The sequence below is a fragment of the Protopterus annectens genome, chromosome 1.part0 (assembly GCF_019279795.1).
Source record: "Protopterus annectens isolate FY-2018-M chromosome 1.part0, PAN1.0, whole genome shotgun sequence".
Taxonomy (NCBI): Eukaryota; Metazoa; Chordata; order Ceratodontiformes; family Protopteridae; genus Protopterus; species Protopterus annectens.
In genome coordinates, this window is record NC_056725.1 from 440,014,050 (window position 1) to 440,038,680 (window position 24,631).

A 24,631-nucleotide genomic window follows, 5' to 3' on the forward strand; every position below is an offset into this window, starting at 1 on the left:
TGCAGTCCAGAATACTGCAAAGGAGTCTAGCCTAAATTTGTAGTTGCTCCAGCACTGTCTGGCTAAGTGCCATGCTCAAGGTCACAGAGTAGGCAGAGGGCTGAAGGAATCAATCTCTGCACCACTAGAACTACAGTTTATAGCCTTAATTCCTGTGCTAACTTCAAGGAGAAAAGAGAATATTCTGAGAAATGGCATTCTACTTACTATAATAATAATAATAATAATAATAGTAACAATAATAAACATAATCTGCTTACTAAGCATAAGTCCACATTTTCTGTTTTTCAGTTTTGACATTGCAAGTCTCAGCAATTCAAATGGTTACCCATTTATTTATTCATCTGTTCATTCTGGCTACCATCTTAATGCAATTCCATATCTTGGGGGAGCCAAAGGCTACCTCAGTATCCTCTTCATGGAAGGGTGATTGACCCATTGCAGGATGTCTGTGCAGATACACACACACACACACGCACACACGCACACATGCACACACGCACGCACGCATACACACACACACATACACACACACGCACACACACACACGCACACACACGCAATTTAGAGTAAATACATTAATCTATTTTTACATTTTCATCATGCAGGAGGAAACTGAATCACCTGATAAAATGCCAGAAGGAATCAGGGAAGATGTCCAGACCCCACACATAAGAAATCCAGATGAGAACCAAACTTGGCAACCAAGCTCTCTGAAGCACACATGCTAACTGTCATACCACTGTGACACTCCTTTCTATTTCTAAAACTAGCAAATTAAGCCGAAAATGGGAAAGCAGAAGTGTGGTTTGTATCTCATACTGACAAAGAAGGCAGTTTAGATAGTAGCATGAGTAATTCACTGAGTAAAACTAGTGTAAAAATGATTGGGTTTAGTAAAAAGACTCCAGGCATCATGTATACTGAGAAGTGACAGAGGCAGTGTAAATCAGAGGAAAAAAGGTTTTACTTTACTAGCCAAATACTATGAATGTAGATGATTATATATACGAACATTTCAAGGTAATGATTATAAACTATAATTATTGAGGAAATGTGTTAATTGCCAGATATTAATGGCAGCCTGCACAGTATGAATTTTTGAGTATTAGGAATCTGTAGTAATTGTCTAAGGAACTTGTTAATACACAAATGAGCTGTGACCATTTATGTGCTATAATCCATATGTGTGTGGAAGCCATGTATATAGACTTTTACAGAGTGTAACAGACAGGTAAGCTTTATATATTATAAACTTAGCGAGAAATATAGTAATGGTCATATTCTACAATATTTAACATTGAGTGAAAATTTTAAGTGATCTGTATTAGAAGAAGAGATAGAACTGAGCACCTTCAGTAGAAAAAAGGAAGCAAATTAACTGCAGTGCAATGAAGCAAGTTAATGACTCATAACCAGCAGTCTAAGTACATGGAATTAAGGTTATGATATTTTAATGAGCTCTGTCCTTTAGTCCTGAGATTAATTCCATCACTTCTATTTATTTGGTCTGTGACTCTCAGTAAAATATGATTTATGTTTATCTATTAATATATCTACGTATCTATCTTACATGTATCAGTCTCTCGACCTATAATAATTGTATGTCTCTCATTTTCTCTGTAGACACACATGCATAAATACACACACACACACACACACACACACACACACACACACACACACACACACACACACACATAAATAAATATACACACACACGCACACACACGCGCACACACACACAGACACACACACACACACAGTATGTGTTTCTGTATGCAAGACTGAGACAGACACATAAGTAACACATGATTGAACAAAAAGTAAACTGTGATAAACATATGAATGATGTGAAAACAAAATAAAGACATTTTTCACTTATCACTAGATTTATCACTGTGTAGACAGTTTTTGGGTGAGTTTTGGTTGGCTAAATAAATATAAATGGGTGAATTGTGTTTCACAGAGGAAGCAGTGTATGCAGATTTATATAAACTTGCTTAAAAGGATATCAAGATTAATGTGGCAGATTAAGCAAACAGAAAAAACCTTCTATGCTTTAGTAAAATCAGATTTGATTGTATAAAATGCAACCTTCTATGCTTTAGTAAAATCTGATCTGATTGTATAAAATGCAACCTTCTGTGCTTTAGTAAAATTTGATTTGATTGTATAAAATGCAACCTTCTGTGCTTTAGTAAAATCAGATTTGATTGTATAAAATGCAACCTTCTGTGCTTTAGTAAAATCTGATTTGATTGTATAAAATGCAACCTTCTGTGCTTTAGTAAAATCTGATTTGATTGTATAAAATGCAACCTTCTATGCTTTAGTAAAATCAGATTTGATTGTATAAAATGCAACCTTCTGTGCTTTAATAAAATCTGATTTGATTGTATAAAATGCAACCTTCTGTGCTTTAGTAAAATCTGATTTGATTGTATAAAATGCAACCTTCTGTGCTTTAGTAAAATCTGATTTGATTGTATAAAATGCAAACAACAATTTTAAATAACTGCTGAAGACCCCACGAGGGTGGCCTAATGGTTAAAGTGTTTACCGTGCAAACACCAGGTGCAGGATTTGAGTCTCACAAGGGGCAATTGGCTAGGCTTAAAATGGCTCACAAGGGCAGTTAGCTTAGTACTAATCTATGAACCTATAAGACAAACTTGTGCAAAAGTGTTCTATGCTATTTGTGGCTATTTGAACAGATGCAAAGTGACTGACTATCAGAGCTCTAAATTATGAATAGATCTTATAAGTATATGTGCACTTCAGTGATACAATTGTGTGATGGTACTGGAAACTCTTGGCTATTTTTTCTTCTGAAAAGTCTTAAATGAACAACTTCAGTAATGATGTGTTTCTAATAATACATGTAGGTAAAATCTAAAACGCCAGTTCAGAAATGCAAGATCATTGCTAGTCGAACTGATCACCCCAAAATTTTACTTATTATAGACAACAAAAGTTAATTTTCCTTATGTACTAACATTATCTGCAAATGGTAACTCAGCTGGACACAAGATTTTCATTGGTGGAAATAACATGAAGTGATATAAATATGAAAAGTTGCATTAATAGTGTATATTTCTCATTTGGTTGGTTCTGTAGGCAGACTTTCTAACTCTGAAGGGTTATATATGTGTTGAAGGTATAACATGATCTGTCAAGTGAAACAGACTTCAGTTTGTGAGAACTCTACTGACAACATTCAGAGAAGACTTTCTATCAGCTGCATTGTTTATACAACAGCCCTTATAAATAACAGTAAAATTATTTTTTCTTTCAGATTGAATATAGACTGACTTTATTATCATTAGCATAACTCAGATCTATACATCAGAAGTTAAACTCCAACAGTCTTTACACACAGGCAGGGACTGTGAAACAAATAATGCACTTCTCAATTATGTTTGTAGTGAGACTGTTCACTGATTTATGCCAAATCAAATTCAGCCTAGTCCAGTCCAGCTCAGCATTGTGCAGAGCTAATAGTAAATTATATCACATACCCAGACCCACAGGGCATAGCAAATCTACTCATGGACAAATTTAGCTTAAACTTCACCCCACCAATATTCTCATGTCACATATCCACACATAACCCGCCTCAAATCTCCCAAACAAAAGTTGTCAATGTGCTATCTAAGGCCAAGGACACTCTATCTGTGGGGTCAGATAACATGCCAGGCTGTCTGCTGGTCAGGCTCAAGCATGACATAGATGGTCCCCCACAGAATCTATTCAGTATTCAGCCTTAAAACAGGTTCCATGTCAGATGAATGGAGGACAGCAACAGTCATACCCTTGCACAAAGGTGGGGCTTCAATCGACCCAGGTAATTATTGACTCATAAGCCTAACCAGTATTATCTGTAAGGCTATAGAAAAGACCATCAAGGAACTATTAAATAGAGATATAGGTAGCTACAGACTCTCAACCTACAACCCAATTTGGATTCATCAAGAGCAGGTCTGTGTACTTAACCTGGTTAACTTCTTTGAAAAAGGTATTGAAGTAATGGACTAGGTCTAAACAGTACACAGTGCATATCTAGACCTCAGATATGCATTTGACACCAGCTCACACTCAGATATGATTACTAAATTCACCCAACTAAATGTCAATCTCAATATAACTCATTGGATAGCAAACTGTCCCACAACTAGAACCCAAGCAGTTAGGGGGGCAGGTCTACATCCTCGAAAAGACCTGTCATTAGCGCTGTACAACAGGATCCAGTTCTTAGGCTAGCACTGTTAAGTATTTACTTCATAGAGATCAAATCTAATGCTACATGTCTGAGCAAGTCTGAAGATGACTTGCAAACATGGTGACATGATAAAGTCCCCAGAGGACACAAAGATCTGTCCCAAACAAATATCATGTGTCAAAACTATGGACTAAAACTAAATATCAGGAAGTATATAACTGTATACTTTTTCATCCGTCACTCCACTTGAACTATTGTATTGAAAACACAGTCCATAAAATTCATACCATAGTCAGGCTTCTAGGAATCTGTGGTGACACTGAACTGCAGTTGATCATCATGTATCTACTCTTGTAAAGAAGTCTTTTTTATCAAACAGCTTATATCTAAATGAATTGTGTCCAGTTCCAGGGATATAATTGTTCTAATGTACTCAGAACTAATCATTCATTAGGATAATCATAGAGCATAATGTCCCTTTTAGTAGGTACCTGTCAAAATACGTTTGTCCCAGTCCCCTTCAATAAACATGTCATAACGAATAGTGTTTGATGACCTTTATAAACTTCCATAAACATAACTTTATCGACCAATATTATTTATTAATCACAGCATAAACATCCATGTAGCTGTTAACTAGGGTAGCATGACCTCAATCATCCTAACCAAATAAGCAGCATCCTTACCTCTGCTCGCTTATTTTACTTATCAAGCAGCACCCAAATGCTCACTTTCTTTTCCCAACTCATCGAAATGAACATCCAACACCAGAGGGGAAACAGAAGAGGGACTGCCCCACTTCTCCAGCTAACCAAGCTTATAAAATAGCCACAATTCCCACTATTCCACAAGAAAGGGAAGGAGGGTAGGCAGCAAGTTCATGCCAAATGTGATTCCCTACCCCGTGGCACTTGCATAAAACCCACAAAGCCCCACCCTACCCTTACCTCATTTCCTCCCAGTCATCTTACATTCACATTTAACCCTTTCATCCCCCCACTAGTCTTTTTTCTCTACCGTCCTATTTCACCTAATATTTCTACCTAACTCCCACCTGAAGATGTCCCTGGACAAATTGGTTTGTTACCAAACCTCATTTTTTCCATTCCCCTTCAAAAAACACATCACACCAAATGACGCTTGATGACCTTTATTAAACTTCCATAAACATAACTTTATTGACCAATATTATTTATTAATCACAGCATAAGCATCAATATAACTGTTAACTAGGGCAGTGTGGCATCACTCACCCTGACCAGATAAGCAGCTCCTTGCTAACTTTCATTTCCCACTTATTGAATTAAACAACCAACCGAATAATCAGCATCCTTACCTCTGCTCACTGTTTTACTTATCAAACGGTATCCAAATGCTCATTTTCTTTTCCCACCTCACCGAAATGAAAATCCAACACCAGACAGGGAACAGAAGAGGGACAAGCCTGCCCCTCCTCTCCACCCACCAACCTGACCAGGCTGTTTCCCCTCCTTCATACCAAAACTTCCAACAAAACCTTCCAAATCAAACCTAACCATACCTCAAAAAGGTTGAAACCATACATCATTGGGTGTACTCCTAACTCCCTGAAACAAACTGACTCCCTGTACTTGATATCCCAAAGCCCTATTGTATAAATCCAGTGAAAAGAGAAATAATACACAAGTGCTTTCACAGTTATGAACAACTGCTTTCTCAGACATCTGTTGTTCATAACTGTGAAAGAACTTACGTATTGCAATGAAGATTCTCACTTAGATTGTAACTGGAACCTGCAGCCATTGTTTGCTATCACTCTTTTTCTTTTTACTGGATTTATTTTTGTGTTGAGTGGGAGCTTTTATTCTGAGCCTCGGGATTGCTTTTGTTGTATTTGTTTCCCTATTGTACAAATCCCCAAAGCAACCAGTTGCCTAAACAGCTGACATAAAATTATGATCCCTCTCCAACACCAAAGTAATACCCATACCCTTGTAAAACCTCTGTAAATCAAACATATCCTCACTTATTCTCACCAAAATGGTAATTTTGTAATTATTCCCCGTTCATTACTTGCAAAATGCACCAGCAAAACTGAAAAGACCAACACCATCCAAACCCAGCATCCCACTGTATGCCATCCTGCTTAAATGCAGCATACTTTTGCCACCCAAAGGATATAATAATGACCAAAATGAGACTTCCTTTTCAGGCAGATCAGTTTAATAGTAATCCACCACCATACCCACTGTTATAAAGCAAAACACTCGCTGACCAACACAGTAATTACTGACTAATGCACCACCATCACAATGACTTCAATACCCCCAGAATGTAACCCAATGAACCTCCATTTACCAAAAAACTGCAGCCCTCACAAGAAACTCATTTTGGGAATAGTCATAATCTGTCAGTCTTCACACTATCCAACCTACCCAACCCCTCAAACATATGACCCACAGTCCCAGCTTTAGTAAAGTTGCATAACCCTGTCACCTGTGCAAGTATACAAACTGGAGCCAAATCCACCTTGACCAGATGAACTGCCTTACCTTGCCTAAACAATTTAACTCTGCAATGTCCAACCATATACATTACTATCAAAACTTCCCCAGAATCCTGTACTGCAACTGAACATTCCAAGCCAATCTAACACATCTTGCCTTGACAACACCAAAGACCATACTAATGCCTCATTTCTCCAAAGCAAAATTAACAATCTACCCCACAACTTCTCCTACTAAATCTTCATGGTGAGACAAACTGAATCTCCAGATAGTAACATCCCTCCTCCAAATGTTGCATCCTGTACATCCCTTCTTCAAACATCCTTCCATCCTGCCACATGAGCAGCCAAATCCCCTCAAAATATGCACTTTGCATCTGGCAAATCAAACAAACCATGAGCTACGTCCTCTAGCAGTCCCCAAAGCAATGCCTTGCATACTCCTTCAGCTTTAACAGATGCCAGTTCTTCACACATCCACACACACATGCATGCTTTTCAATGGTCTTTAAAACCCTTCATCTAGTCTTAAAGTCCTGGTAGCTGCTGCCAACTCCAAAGGAGAACAGTGCTAACTACTAAAATAGCAAAGGCCACTAAAAAAAAAAAAGAAAAGAAACCCGTCTGCACAGCCTTGCCACCAGAAAACTCTACCTATCATCAACTGTCCCCACATTCACCTTGACATGCCTTAATGAGCACCTAATAAAGTAAGATTACCTGCAACCTTATTGTGCACCACTCCAGCAGCAGGAACATCCACCCTTGCAGAATCTACCGCATTTCAAATCCACCTCTTTCCGGCCACCTATTTTAACATGACTGTTTTAGTTCTTGACTTTGAATGATACTGGACCTTTAAGTAGTGATGTTGTCACTAATTTTAATTGATGGCAGGTGTTGTTATTTCACTATTTAAACTACTTGTAACTCTGTGTATGTTGTTCTGATGAAGTCCTGAATTTTTATGGATGAAAGCGCTTGACTGGAGTTTTACATTTTTTGTACTGAGTTTTTATCTGTGATGTACCATTAAACTTATCCTACTACAGGTTGCTCTGGGCAATTCTTTACAAGGTATTTGTGTTTTATATTTCTCTAAAAGGAAAGACTAAATATCATTGATATGTCTTATACTACCATCTCCCACGATTTAACTCCATGCATTTTGCAAAATCCTATGAAACATCGATAAAAGTAAATACCTCGTAGATTGTTAAAGCTCCCTATTTACCCAATAGTTCTCTGAACTTGGTATTCAAAACTTCAGCCCTTGCTCTGTTTTACCCTTCAGTTGAGCTTCTCAGCTCTTCTTCAACACTTGTTTCCTATTTGCCAGTCAATGTATACATTCCATGAAAATCTAAACTGTTGACAGGTATGGCCAAATGTCTGCATGCCAGGATTAATCTTCCATCCTTCTTAGGAAAAAAAAAAAAAAAGAAAGAAAAAAATTAGATGAATAATCCCACAGATCCCAGCACCCCCCCTCCCCCCTGAAAAGTATTCTAATAAAGGTTTCATACTCTGCAGGTAGAAGAAACACAAGCATAAATTCACAGATTAGTACTGAGTTAACCACACTTGTGGGCCATTTTAAGTCTAGTCAATTAAGCCCTATGAGGTTCAAACCCTGCACCTTGTGTCTTTAAGACAAATAAATATCTTAACTATCATGCTAATTTCACTTTGGGCAAAATAATAAGCCATAATGCCAGGTGTTTTAGTTAGAAGACGCAAAGACAACCAGCTACAGGAAGGTAGTGGTGTAGCATCCCCCTTGTTTTCTTCTGCGTGCTTCACCACCCCACCTGCTGACCACACTTTGTCCACCTATGAATGTCTGTCCTTTTTTGACCAAAGCTAGCTTGGTTGATCACACAATAATGATGGAGGTGGCCAACTTCATGCAGTGAATGCAGTGTTTGCATTAGCACGAATTTCCCGAAGGGTATGAAGGCTGAAACTTAAAATGTCTGCCATTATTTAAATCTCTAAAGATTTGCCCCAATCACCGCCCCATAAAGTCTGGAAATTCTGCAAAAATCTATACCGTTGAGAGTTGTGATGCTAGTTCTGTGTACTGTACTCAACTCTCTATGCACCAGAACTGCTGTAGCCAAATGTAGTCAGTTTCTTTCTTTCTTTTTTATTTAAAAAAAAATGGATGACAGAAATGGCAAACCCGCAGTAGTAATTGTCTCCTAAACCCTGGACACTGAATGATTCAGTGAATGTAGAAGGGATTTTGTGGTATGACACAGATGCAAATCATGTATTGTTCTCAATGCACCTTGCACAGACTGCATACAAACCTCAATGAGTGTAGAGATCAGTGCAATTGTCAAGTTATGATTTTAGCAATAAAACACTGAAATAAGGGCACCAAAGTTGAAAAATTGTTAAAGAATATACAAACAGGTAGCTTGAAGTAACCAGACTTAAATAGTTTAAATAATACATTTCTTAAATAAGAGAAATAAAAGCATGGATTCTTACAGTGTAAGTTGCCGTAAGGCAAAGATAATATTTAGAACAACTTGAGGTTCTTACTAACTAACTAAGTATAAAATTAAAAGAAGGTAATTAGAAGGCTACTCAAAAAAAATGCCTAAAGGTTTAAAAATTATGGACCAGTAAAAGTAGGTAACCCAGGTTGAGAGCTATGCCGGCTATAACCCTCCCTCATGGCCATTAAAGCTGTATCATGCATGCACTCCTGACAGGCATTCTTTTCAGGCAACTCGCAACCTGTAAAATGCACACACTCTCTCAACCATCCCCCAACAAAATCCTAGCTGCAACAAAACTCCACTCCCACTGCAACACCAAGTAGGGACAACAGGCCCAAAATAGGGACAACTGAAACACCACCTCTACAAACCCAGAAAGCACAGAGAACCACCGGCCGCATTAGCGTGAATCTTCTGAAGGGCACGACCGAAAAGCAAATGCCTGTCACCACTGTCTCCTCAAACTTCAATTGCTTTAATGGTTTCATTTTTACTAATCAAAGACTGTTCAGATACATACAAAACAACCAAGAAGCTCTATAAATATTACATTGTCTCATCTTCAATGTGCACCAACCACAACCCCTTGAAAAACAGACCAAAACATGAGGCAAAATCTGAATACCCTGCTAATATACTTGCTACAAAATGTCTCCCATTTATGAACTATCTCTTCAGGAAACAGCCTTCCCAAATTCCCAACTAGACAACACACTCTGCCCCATCACAAAAACGAAACAGGAGTTACCAGCCATGATATCTTGAACAAACGGTATAACAAAATTTTTTCCTTGGACCTCAATAAAGCCAGTTTGGAGCCTTTTATGGGATTGGACTGAATTTTGTTATACTGTTTGTTCAAGATATCGTGGCTGGTAACTCCTGTTTCGTTTTTGTGATTTTGCTGCTTTTTGACAAGAGTTACATTTGGTGATTTTGTTGCCTCTTCTTAATCACATCACACTCTGCCCCATGTATGAATCCACAGAAACTTATCCAGACAATCCACAACCAAATTTTGCCAGAGAAAACAACCAATGCAGCAAGGCTGAAGCCACAAATATGAATATCAAGCCTTTCTCTACTCCAAACACCAATTATAATATAATATGAATTAGTACTCCCATATTACTTATAGTATACGTCTCTGGCACATTTTTCATTCACAGCCACTTTATGACATGTAAGTGTTGCAGCTATCCATGGCATTTACCAAAACAATATAGAAGCAAGAGAGAAGGAGAAAAAAAATAGTATACCACCATTACTCACCTCACCCTCATATCACTATTAACCTGAGGCCTACCACACCCAAAAATACCTACAGGTCATCTTGTACATTGTACTTGCAACAGCAAGCTCACCTAAATGTGATTCCTTACCCAGCTACACTTGCATAAAACCCATTAAGCCCCTCCCTACCCTTACCTCATTTCCTCCCAATCATCTTACATTCCCATTTAACCCTTTCATCCCCCCACTACCCTAATTCCCCTACCCTCCTAATTCCCCCACTATTTCTACCTAACCCCCACCTGAAGATGCCCCTGGACAAATTGGTTTGATATCAAACCTCATTTTGCAACTTGAATGACTGCAATGTTTTTTCGGTAAAAGAGTCAAGGACCTAAATCATAAAAACTTTGCAGAGCATTCCAAAGCCTTGTCTATCTTCTAGTTAACATACAGGCTACTAAGAGGTGACCTCTGCCTTGCATGTAGAGCTTCAGCAGACTGTATTCTGTTAGACCTATTACACATCCACAAGCCTAATGGTATTGTAAACATGTATTTAAGGGATCTCTGCCTCTTTTGCAAAATGAATAGAACATATTGGATGATTAGGTTGGTATCATGGAGAATGACAAGTCTGTCTTTTATGGGTCAATCTTGTATTCTGCAGTAAGGAAAAGGGCATCATTACCACAAAAAAAAAAAAAAGAAAAGAAAACATGCAACCTTTCCCATCCTACTGTCCATCTGTGTGTTTCTCTGCTTGCTATTCCCTCTTTCTGATGGACCTATCACACCTTTTCCTACCAACTGATAAAAATAGGTCATTGAACATTGTGTTGGTTAGCCCTTGTAGGGACTGTCAGCTTTGTCCATGTTGCAGACATACATCAATTTGAACATGAGAATGAATACACAATGAAACAAGTATGCCACCACCACCATGTGGATGGCTCTGTGTCTCGTGACCTATCACAGCAAGTCTACACACTTGCGAGATGTCCACCTTTTTCAGGACCATGTGGCTTCATTCTGCAGCACTCTCCCTGACAGGTAAATGATACGTTGACACTTCTGCATCCTTAATGTCCTCCATGCTATGCTGCTCGATTTTGATCTCATGATTTATTGTAGGCTGAATGCCCCTACTAAAAAATGTTTTAAAAGAAAGATCTTGCACATGTTTGGGCAGAAGCAGGATAGTAGCAACAATGCAGTCAATATCCCAAGATATTCTTGGGTTACAGTATAACATAATTAAGAGTGCTGAAACCAAATACGTCAATTATCTCTTCTAATTAAGATGCACACTATAGGTATTTAAATAGTCACATAATGTTATATTATTCAGATTTAAATAAAAGAAATGCAGATGTCAATAGAAGTAAAATGTCATAAAAAAGATCCAAGAAAGGTAAAACTGTAAAATATTATTCAGGGATGTGACTTTGTCATGCGTCCTGTAAACTGTAAAAGTATACAGTGTTTTAATTCTGTATACATCTGGATAGCATGTGATACTAAGCTTTTCAACCTTATTAAAATGTGAATATGCATATGTTAAAATTAGTTCTGTTGGAAGTAAACTGAAGTGGAAATCAGTTATCATTTGATTCTGACAACTAGCTTACGACACCATGTGTCTTTAATTTTTGCTTCCAATTTGCAACACGTTAGAATTAACCTTTCCCAATATGCATTTTTACCTTTCACTCAGTACAGATCAACATTTTGGCTGCAAAGAATATATTCTATATAAGCTATTCTATCTACTCGTGGTGAAAACTGCTTTCATTTCTGAATAGTATTAAACAACTACACTTGCTTTTAGAATTACATTGAATAAAAGAACGTCATCACTTTTCCCAGCTGTATTTTTCTAGGACTGATAATTTATGCCCCCATATGAGAATCACCCTTGATTCTAAGAGAAAAAATAAAAAACAAACTGCAGGTGTATGAAAATACTGTTCTCTTATGTACAAATTTGCATCCCTTTTCTACAGTGTGTTCCCAGAGCTTCTTTTGATTTTATTATGAAATTATAAATTTTTTATTATGTATTATGAAATCATAAGTACATTTAGATTAGTCAAGCTTCTGTTAGAGATCTATTAGACTTCATTTTGCTTTAGATAAAATGCATTATGCTCTGACATCTCATTCCTGGGTTTATGCTACAGAGCATGCTAAGTACATAATCCTACAACAGAGTGCTTACAGAAATGGAACATCATATGAAAAACAGAGACAATCTTTTCTAATTTAAGTGAACGATATGCTTACAGTAAACAGAGGATGCATATTGGTAACTTTTTCAGAAGGAGTCTAGATGCATGTCTTACAGCATAGACAGTATTATAAATACCATTGTGGGTCTCCCTCTGAAAAGTGACTACTAGCATAATGGTAATAATAATAATGACAACAATAATGTTACTACTAATACTGATAATAACGGTTTACTATTGTTTGTGCGAACAACATTCTATCGGCTGCAATGTGCCAAAAAACAGAATGCCGAATGCACAAGCAGTTTTGCAACAGATAGTCGACTCCACTTATGCGAATGTGCAATTGCATTCGCATAAGTAGAAATCGACTATCTGCACTGAGATCGTGGTACAGTGGGGAGTGGAAATTCATCCACATCCCCACTCTAGTGCGATCTCGGAGTTAGAATATATAAGTAGAGGGTTGTGGGGGTGCAGGGGGTCTTGCCCCCTGCAAAAACGTGATAGCTGTATAGGAGTTTGATTTACTTCAGCTCCTACATGGCTATCACATGGTGGTTTTGACATCAATGTCGAGTCAAATGCGTCCAGCATTTGGTTCGACATTGTGAACGGTAGTTATTTGTACTTTTGGTACTACCATTCTTTTATTTGAATGGAAAATGTTTTTCCGTTCAAATAAACAATAGTAAACCGATAATAACAATAGTGATGATGTTCATAGAAACAGAACTGTGAGGTGCATTATTAATCTTCTTGCAAAGGTGGTATTGCCCTATGTGAGTGACTCTGCATAAAGAAAAGATTTTGCTCTTTGAGAGAGCAGAAGAACATGTATAAATGCTTAGTGCACTATTGTTAGCATGTCAGGTATCTGCATTATGAGACACAAGAGCCTTGAAAAAGAGTTCTGCCTCCACAAAGAGTGGAGCAAACGTCTTACAGTAGAATGTGGTTATGTTTCAGGAGCAGCACTTCTAGGATGTGTGACATTTCTGAAACAGGTAATGGATGAGAAATGTGATAAACTAAACCATAGTTATCCAATGAAATTTTACTGTGCAAGAAAAAAATAAGAAAATAGTTAATCATTTAAAGATAAATATTATATGTTCATGTGCAAAAAGGAGAACATTTAGCCATCAAGATAGTTAAATACCATTCAGGCAGGGAAACCTTTCAACAAGTGAAAGAATTGTGCTATATACTGTGGTTGTCAAGAGTAGGATTGTGGGATGGATCCCTGACTGTAACCTGGGCAACCAGAGTTCAGTTAGCAGCTTGGGCACTGCAAGGGTTGAAGTAGGCATTGCAATAAATAGGGGTTAGGTAGGGGCATTGGAATGAACAAGAGTTGGATAGGGAGTCACAGGAATGAACAGCAATAGACATGTCTGATGGTGATTAAATGGAGCTCTGTAGTGGATAGAATGTAGTGCACTATTCACCAGAAGATCACCAATTAGTTAAACATTGGAGAGTTGAAGCTCTCTGACACAATGTACTGTGATGCGTGTTACATCAGAAAGCTCTGCCAAGTTAATTTTATACTAATTAGCAAACAGCCACCCTCATCTACCAAGATGTGTGAATTATACAGGGGTACAGGAAGAGTTCAGTAAAAAAAAGAATGTGAATTTATGGAATTGATCCCTGTGTGATGACTAAATCATTTTATTGTAGTTGCCATTTTATTTCTGCTTTCTAATCTCTGCACTTACATGAAATGGAATGAAAAATTGCGAGCAAGCAGTTCCTTTTTAACAGGTTTTGCTTGTATTTTCCTGCTTGGTTGTACTGGAGATCAAAAATACTACTGAGATTCTTGTGTCTCTCAAAGGTACTTGGTTTTATTTTATAGTTTTAATAATTTAAAGGAAAATAACTTGATGGCATGCAGAATAGGAAAGTATACTACAGCATATCTGTAAACAACATATAAAGATTTCCAAGAAAACTGATCTCTTTGCATGAATTTAATTTTTTTCTTATTTCTTTAGTGACAGTGAAAAGGCATCTCGTATCACTGACAAATGTGAGACCTTTGTGCAAGTCACAATCATGACCTGTTATGTTAATGTGCTTTTATGCAACTTTGAAAATGGCTTTGGAAAATCACTGACACCTGCTAGACACAACATAAAAAAGAGATGAACTGATCTACAAGAGCCTGGTAACAATAGTACTAACCACAACTGAAATGACAGTTAATAAGCATTATAAGATAAGTAAATTAATAGAACTAAAACAAGTAACTGCAGCAGTGTGTGTGTATGTTTGTGTGTGCTCGCACGCCTCTGTGGCCACTCCAGCTGTTGCAAATGCCTAGTCATTTGCAAGTCAAAGGGTGCATTGTACTCAATTATTGGGCTAATGAGTGCTGAGTATATGGTACTATGATCTCCTTAGTTCTGGATACCATGCCCTCAGTTATAAGTTGTGTCATGTACAAGGACTTTCTTACCACGATGGAGAAATGATGATTCAATTTCAGGTTGCTCTCACCTGGAGTTCACAAGTCCCTTACCATTGAGTCTACACTTAGGGGAGTGATATCAATGTTGTAATTTGCAGGGGTGGTCTTCTTCCCAAAAGGTATAATTATGATTTTTTTTGCACTGTGTTTTGGGCTATGGCTCTGGCACTAGTCATTTGTCTGTGTCAGACCCTCCTGGAGGATATATACACCTCTCGATGATTCAGTGATTGTATCCGGTTTGCAATTGTCAGCAAATTTGGTCAGCCAAAGGCTGTTTACATTTGTCTTGATTTAGAAAAGTATATTCTGAACAGTAGAGGTCCGAGTACTGAGCCCCATGGGACACCACTAGTAAAAGGCCACTTGGAAGTTGTTTCCTCCACCCTAACTTCATGCATTCTATCTGTGAGGCATTTGCTTATCTATTGGGTGACATAGGGATTTATGCCTACATTTGCAAGTTTGTATATAATACCTGACTGAGGTATTGTGTCAAATGCCTTTGCCATGTCAAGGTAGGCAATATACATGATTTTGCCCCACCCATGATGGTAGTGACCTTCTTAAAGAAGTCCACCAGGTTTAGTAAGCATAACCTGCCTTTGATGAAACCAGACTGAGACAGGTTCAGTGTTTGAAGATTTCCTATGCCTCCACTTATCAGGTCCACAATAATTATTTGCATGACCTTGCATATAAGACTAGTCAAACTTGTGGGTCTGTAGTTCCTTGGGGCTGCTGATGGTCACCCTTTATGTAGAGGGGTGACCATTAAAGTCCTCCATTCCCAAGTGATGAAGCATGTCTGAAGGCTGTTGCTGAATAGAGGTTCAAGTGGGCCTGGCATGTTATATTTCAAGCTATTTAGTAGGCATACTGGGATGTTATCAGGACCCACTGATGGATTGTTTTTAGCTTTGGAGAGTGCAGTAAGGACCTGTTCTTTAGTGATCGTTGGAGGAGAAATGGTAGATGGTGTTTACTGGGGTAACTGGGGGTGATGGATGGGTATAATTGGAGCTAAATGTATCAACCAGCAAATTTGCTATATCCTCTGATTTGGTATAGGAAGTTCCACTTACCATTAGTTCGGCACTGCTGGGTGTTCACATTTAGGTTGCAAAACTGAAAAACTAATTATAGTTATCCTTAGCCCAGGAGACTATTTTTGCTTCATAGTTGGCTTTTATAGACTTGCCTATCCCCTGAGTTTCTTGCTGAGACTAATGAAGACTTTTTTTGTCTATTAGCCATAGCCCTTCCTACTTTTGGACGAGATTTTTTTTCTACCAAGGGGGCTTGTTTTTGGAGTTTTCCTAAGTTTTTTCTGTTTGGTACTGCTGTTTCTATGTAGTTATTTATTTGCTTGTACATGGTTTCCACCAATACTTCTACATATGCCACAGTGTTCTCTGAGTTTTGCGGGGCTTGGAATTTAGCTATGCCATCACTTAATATGAGGTAGTCAGCCTAGAAAAAGTTATCAAAGGTTCTGGGTTTTACTAGGAGTTTGGACTTAATATTTATTTCAGTGGTGACTGCTTTGTGATCTGATCCGACCAGTGAGGACATTACACTAGAGGGAGAACATATAGTTGTGCTATATACAGTTAATCTACTATATTTTGCACTGTTATCAAGCTTTTTTACTGTTTCACTGCATTTTTGTACTGTTTTATACTGTTTTAACTGCATTTTCATTGCTAGATAGTGGTTCATTACTGTAATTACATTTCTATTGAATTACTTAACTATAAACTGCTTTTTTCATTTTTATTTTCTGTTTGAGAGTGCTCTAACTGTGCTTTCCTATGCATTTTCTGTGAGATTTTTGTGTTCTAGTCAGTCTAGAGCAGAATAATTTTTTTTTACATTTATTTCATTGAATTGCACTTCTTAGCACTTAGATTTGTGCTATACAGCTAATTTACTATGTTTTGCACTGTTAGAAAAAATTTTTACTGTTTCACTGCATTTCTGTACTGTTTTATACTGTTTTAACTGCATGTTCATTGCTAGACAGTGTTTCATTACTGTAATTGCATTTTTATTGAATTACCTAACTGTAACTTGCGTTTCCATACTGAGAGTTGTATTTTCTGGTTGTGAGTGCTCTATCTATGCGTTTCTTTGAGGTTTCTGTGTTCTAGTCAGGTAGCATAGTCTGGATCCAGGCCTGGTTGTTTTGCTTGTTGAGTTTCCTGTGTTTCTGGCAGCCATCTTATGCTGGTAGGGGCTTGTCTTCTCTCTTAGTGAGAGTAACATGGCTGCCTGACCTTCTCTAGCAAGAGTGATTGGTTGAAAGTGCAGAAGCTAGCAGGATTGGGTAGTAATATTAGCTTCTAGATTCTTCCATCTTTTCTGGTGTCTAAACCCTGTGTTTGCAGGGTGTTGCATTTGTTTGCTCATCATGCACTGCTGCTGCTCTGTTTTAACCCATTGCAAGGTATCTCAGTTGCATTTTCCCTTACCAGCACTCCTGTGTAACTGACACCCTCCCTTGCAACTACTGTGTTGATTTTATCCAGCCCTACTCGCACCTATAGGTACTATATTCTGATAGTACTGACTCTACCATCCTTGACCTCTCTTCCACAGATTCTGACAACCACGAATGGACAATTTCCTGTAGTTTCTCCTGCTAGTCTGGTTGATATGGGCATCCTGAGACAGGGTAGCAACTGCCTCATGTACACAGATAACCCTCTTCTTCTACCACCTAGGAACACATTATATGAGATATACAATTACATTAACAAACGAGAATCCTTGCTGTTTCAATCACAAGCCAGTACATCTGGCACTGAGAATGTTGTCTGGACAAACACCACAAACACCACAACTCTAACACCTCCCACACCTGTACAGTACATTCCTAGATATGCGGAAGTTCTCAACAAAAACATACCTAAGCAAAAGAGGCTTCCGAGGCAAAAACACACACACACATATCACAACCCACAACACCAAGCACCACACGGAGTACATATGCCTGTATCTCACTGCCTGTAAGGGTCAGCCACAAACCCAACATACTAGTCATGCAAGACTCTATCGTGAGACACACAGATGTGCCCATCACCATACTAGGCAATGGGAAAGTCATAGTAAACTGCTTGTCAGGTGCTAGAATCTGCCATATCACTCATGCACTCAAGTGTCTCAACAACAGGTCATAGTCCTTGTTGGTGTGAATAACTTGAGACATACTGTGACACCCATGCACTGGCCCAGTTATCAAGGAGCCTCAATCCTCACCACTAGCACCAGTGAGGGGTGTCCACATTGGGGAGGATGACAAATATACACACACAGTAAAGTACAATTTCCCTTAAGAGCATACAGAGATCACAGTCAGTCTGGGGCTGGTTTCTCCCTTTCTCTCTAGATCCTCAATAAGACTCCCCACTGGCAGAGCTATAGAGTGGTGTCCTTATCTAGGGTTCCAAGCCAAGTCCTCCCAGCACTGCCTCTGTCCAACCAGTGCTTCATGTCCCTGCTCAAGAAGCTGACACCCACACACACACACACACACACACACACACACACACACACACACATGCACACTTTGAGATATGATTTATATACAAACACACAGACACTCCTGGGGAAGGCTGGCACAGGTTCACTAGGTATGCCCCTTCTGCCCAGGATATAAGGTAGTAATCCACTGCCACCAGAACCTCTAATATTAGCTACTAAAAAGGCCCTTACCAAAGGGTGTCCAATTATTACTGTGCAATAATATTATCCATTTAGTAAGTGTGACCACAACTTTTAAGGCTTATTGGAGTAGCTTTGTACAGTATCACTATATACATGCAATGTACTCTAGAGCTTAAATTATCTCTATACAAAACAGCCACAGTTGAAAGGTTTAAAAATATTTAATAATAAATAATAAAAACACAAGACAATACTTCTTACTACACAGTGCTAGTCAAGAATTCAGGCATCACAGGAAAATGTTTAAAAATAATACTGTAGAATAGTTCTGACATAAATATAGAAAACAGCTAGACTAAACTTACTATTTTCTATCTTTTCCTGAGAGCAATCACAGTTCTAAATAAACATACATATAGAGCAAAAGCAGAGTACTGGTGAGTTGTTATTAGCTTTAGACAAAATCCAAAATGCTCTGTTTCTCTCTCTCTCTCTCTCTCTCTCTCTCGCTGTGAGACAGTCTTTTAAATTGATAATACATCACTGTTGACTCATTTTAGATTACATCATTCTTCTCTGGTTTCCAGGCTAACAGAAACTCAGAGTTTAACATATCTTTGATCTTGCACCTGGTCAGGAAACCACAGCAATTAAAGATATTATATATGTAAAATCTAGCAATTAAGTCTGGTCCAAAACAATAAAAAGAATCTGCTGGCCCAGACACCACGACTCCAAGTTTGAGATCAAACAGTCATACAATGCTTGACTTAGCTTTCTTCCAGGGGAGTGCACTGTTGTTAAAATTTTTGACGTTCAGTTTTCTTACTTTTAAGAGAACCAGCCTGTGGCCTATGTTAATATTTACAAATGACAAAATTATCTATAAAATTCTATCTAGCTAGGCTGGCAGCCTTCAGACATACCTCTCTGTACTATATGAAGAGAGACATGATTGAACTTGCTGAATATGTGTCCCAGGCAGGTATGTCCCTAGCCTTAAGCAGCATCCTACCATCACCCAGAATGATGCCTCAATACAAACAGAAAATGATTTACTTTAACAATTGGCTTAGTTTTTGGTGTCATTCAAAGGGGATCCAGTATCTGACAGCTTGGGAGGACATGATTGACAGACCATGATGCTTTGCCAGAGATGGCCTTCATCTGTCTCCAGTTGGCATTAGGCTTCTGGCAAAGGCTCTTGCCTCCCCCATAGTGCTTTTTTTTAGGAAAAGTCATGAGGACAAAACTACCAATGTCAACAATTCTTCTAAATGAAATTTAAAGGTCATGCTGCTAAATGCTTGGAATCTTAACATGAAACTACACTAATTCCAAGCAATCCTCACCCTGGAAGGCATTGACAGTTGTGCAGTCACTGAAACCTGGTTAAAAGCTGTGGAGAGCACCCCAGCCTTACCAAGTTACTTGTCCTACCATACTTTCAGACCCCAAACCCAGGGCTACAAAGCCAAAGGATTTGGAGTTTCAATATTTATCAAAAACACACACATTTCCAGGCTGGACAAACAGTATGACACACAGGAGACACTCCAGGTTCAATTAACTGTTAACAAAACACCTGTTCAGTCATAGTTAGATACAGACCCCTAACCATGACTTAGGACCCCCCAATCCACCTATCTGGACTTACTTGAATCCATCAATATTCAACCTTTTACCCTGATTCTGGGTGACTTTAACTACCCAGCTATAGAGTGCAAGACCTATCCTAGCTCAAACATGAATGCCCAGAGATTCCTTGACTTCGTCAATGCCAATGCATTGCATTAACACACCCACAAGAGGTGAAAATATCCTGAACCTGGTACTAACCAACATGAGTAGCCACTGTAGCACTCCTACAGTGTCATTCTCCTTGTTAAGATCCGACCATAAAGCAATCACTTTTGAAGTCACCATCTCCCATGACCCCCACCTTGCCAGGGTCAAACAAAAAACTTTCCATAGCTGACTACAACCTCCTGAGAGCAGGTATAAGCAGCTTCACAGCCACAATCCCTTCAGTTGGAACAAGCACTAATGTCTAAGCCTACACCAAAAACCTATATGAGCACCTATATAGCTGCATGGACTCAGCAATACCTGACAGGACCAAATCATCTCCCTCAAGGAAGAGTAAACCTGTCTTGTGGACAGCATCAATAAACAGACTATATAATAAAAGGAAAAAAAAAATGGTGTTTAGGATCAAGAAGGAGTAGGTGCCAAGTTGGAGGCTCTCCTTTGCATGAACAAGCAAATAAAGTCACTGGTGAAATCTTCTAAGGCTAACTTTAAGTCCAAATTGGCCACATCCACTAAGGACAATCACAAGGCCTTCTTCGCATATGTCCACAATCTCAAAAGTAACTCCCAAATCTGCACTGAACTGGTGGTCAAGAATACCACATACACAAATGCCATAGATATAGCCAACCTGCTGGCAGACAAGTTCAGTGAAAACTTCACCCCCCATCCCCATCAGTAAACCAGGGCATCCCCAGCACCTGCCCCCTGCCCTCATCACCAGGGAGCAGGTCATTAATGTCCTCTCATGGGCATAAAATGCAGCCTCCATGGGACGTGATGACATCCCTGGCTGTGCCCAATATAAACTCAGGAAAGAGCTGTCAGCAACACTAGGTGCCCTATTTAACCAAAGCCTGTACATTGGCTTCGTCCCAGCAAAATGGAGGACAGCCACTGTCATCCCTCTACACAAAGATGGAGCGTCCACTGACCTAGGCAATTATAGGCCAATCAGCCTAACTAGCCTGATCTGCAAGGCCATGGAACGCATTATCATGGACCTTATAAACAAGGACATTGGCAACCTCCAAACACTTGATCCCACACAGTTTGGTTTTGTCTAAGGGAGATCATGCCTGTTAACTTGGCTGCCTTCATTGAAACAGTCACTAAAGCCATGGATGAGGGAAAACAGTGCACACAGCCTATGTTGACCTAGCCAAAGCCTTTGACACCATTCCCCACTCGAGCATAATAGATAAAGTGTTATCAACTCATATGTTACCAGATGGGTAGCTAACTGGCTCACTGATAGAACCCACTCAGTCAAAATAGGGGAAACCACCTCTAGTAGTAGAACCTGAACAAGTGACTTACCCCAAGGATCAGTCTTGGGGCCTCTACTGCTTGGAATATGCTTTTCTGAGGTGCAAGCCAAAACCAGTGATCTGTGGCTGACCACGTATGCAGATGACTGCAAACTGGCCACTGTCATAAATTCCCTTAGTGATGTCAACATCCTCCAAGAGGGCCTTACCAAAACTAATGACTGGTTCCAGAAGCATGGCCTCAAACTGAATGCCAAGAAATGCATCAGTATCCCCTTTGGAGAAAATGGCACCCTCCACTAATTATCACATTAATAACAATGTACTAAGTATGCAATCAGTCGTGAGGGACTTGGGCACCCAGGTTGATAGCAACCTGACTTTTGACCGCCACGTTGCTTCCATTGTACGGAAGGCATTCTACATGTCCATCATCATAAATAAGGGTATTTCATCAAGGGAAAATGAGGTCATAACATCCCTGTACTCCTTCCTTATCAGACTCATTATCGAGTACAATGCCCCCTTCGGCATGTACCTTGCCAAGCACATCCAGCAGTTGGAGAGACCACAGAGGTTCCGGACTAGGAAAATCCAGGGTCTCAAACACCTATCCTATACAGATAGGCTAAAAGCCCTGTCCCTCTACTCAGTCTTGTACAGACTGCTCAGAGATGAACTGTGTCTGGCATACAAGGCCGTCTCAGACTCAGCCTTGATGGAGTTGCTGCATATCCATAAGTCAAACTCCACTTGTGCAACCCACACGCAAGGTCTCAACCTGGTCTATGACATTAATAGAACTTGCTGGCTGGATAGATTTGTTTCCCAATGACTCTCCCATCTGTGGAATAGACTCCCTCTCCATGTCAAGCAGAGTACCTCACTAACCCTCTTTAAGAGGAACTTGGATGACTGGATGTGAAATAGAAAATATACCCCTGGGATCCCACCTGTGTCCCTGCTGGACAGGGAAAACAGGTGCTGACTGTGTGAGAACATAGATGAAATTCTTGGCTAGCCTATAAGGGCCTTTGGGCCAATAGCCTAGTATCATCCTATGAACCTATGACATTATACTAGGGTGAGTGACCTTACATAACGCACAGGACATTGGAAAACTGAAGAAGCAAGAAGCAAGAACTTCTGCTAACACTGCAAAAGAGGAGGTAATGTTTCTCAGATGAATAAATATTCCATGCTAATCATATCTAGTTAAAGTATATCTGATTATCTATCAGAGGGTCACCACCACATTTTGGTATGAGGACCTGTTCAGAAGTCTGCATAACAGAATTAACCCATGAAAGAAATGCAAGGATAAAAATGGATAGGTAACAAAGGAGGATGGATAGAGAGGTGAAAACAAGCAGGGGGCACATTATAGTAAAACAGTATAACAGTTACACTATAAGCTGTTGCATCAATCAAGTTTATACAATGAAACAGTATCAGTGTGCTTTAAAGTCCATAATGAGACAAGTCTTTAGAACAGGCAGTTGCAAGTGTAGTTTACTGTACTCTGGAAAATTATATTAAACACTATTACTCAGTGAACATAGAAAACATGTAGCAATGTAACAACAATCTGACCAACCAAAAGTGCACTTTAACCAACAGAAATAGAAATTAAAGTTTTATCATTCTAAATGTTTTAACTGTGACGGAGTACATGAACTTGACATGACAGTTTAAGTTAGAGCAGTTGAATGACCAGAACCAAGATAAATAACAAAGGACAAAGGACTAGATGGAGGAACATTTAGTAAATTTGAATGAGTATAGGAAAACTGCAATGGAAAGATAAACTGCAATGAAACAGAAAGCATTTGATGCCTGTCATATGAACTCTAAAATGTTAGTGCAAAAACTAAGAATGACAAGGACCAGAATTTACTCAGTAAGTTAATAGATAACAGCATTGAGAGTCTAGTAAGAGAACTTGCAAAGATTCTAGAGATTTATAAAAATTATTATGGCTACTTATACGGGGAATGCTTTGACAGAGATATAGAGAGATAGAGAGAGAGAGAGAGAGAGAGAGAGAGAGAGAGAGAGAAACATAGGGTTACCTGGAGGGAATAAACGTGCACCAATTCAAAGAAACAGAAGGAGAAAATCCAGTGATAAAGATCACAAAGGAGGAAATAAGGTTGGCCATAAAACATCATGCAATAGGAAAAATGCCATGATTGGATGGCTTTCCAGTATAAATTTAAAAAAATGTGGGAGAAAAAATAAATACAGGTGTGGCATGCCCTATTTAGGAATATATTACAAGGGGGCACAATATAAGGGTCATGGAAAGTAACAGTAATGGCAGTGATTTTGAAAGAAGAAAAGGACCCAGCTTACATAGGCTCACATAGGCCAATGTTGGTGCTAAACCATGATTACAAAATTGCTAGGAGGTTAGCTCTAAGGCTAACTAGGGCAACTACTGGGACCAAAATGGTATGCAGACTGATTGCCCTTGTGCCTATCCACCTATAGGTGTAGACCGTATGTAGTATATTAAAATTCAGCCGGATGAAAAACAAATATATAAGAGCTTTTGAAGAGATGTAGTAGTCAATTTTAAACAAAAAAGAGGTATTAGAAAGATAGTTTCTTAACTAGGAAATGGTGGTAGGTCCAAAACCAGATGAGATAAGAAGCTAATAAGGAAACCATAACTTAATAAATCAAAGAGTTTTCAGGTCCTGTGAACAATGCT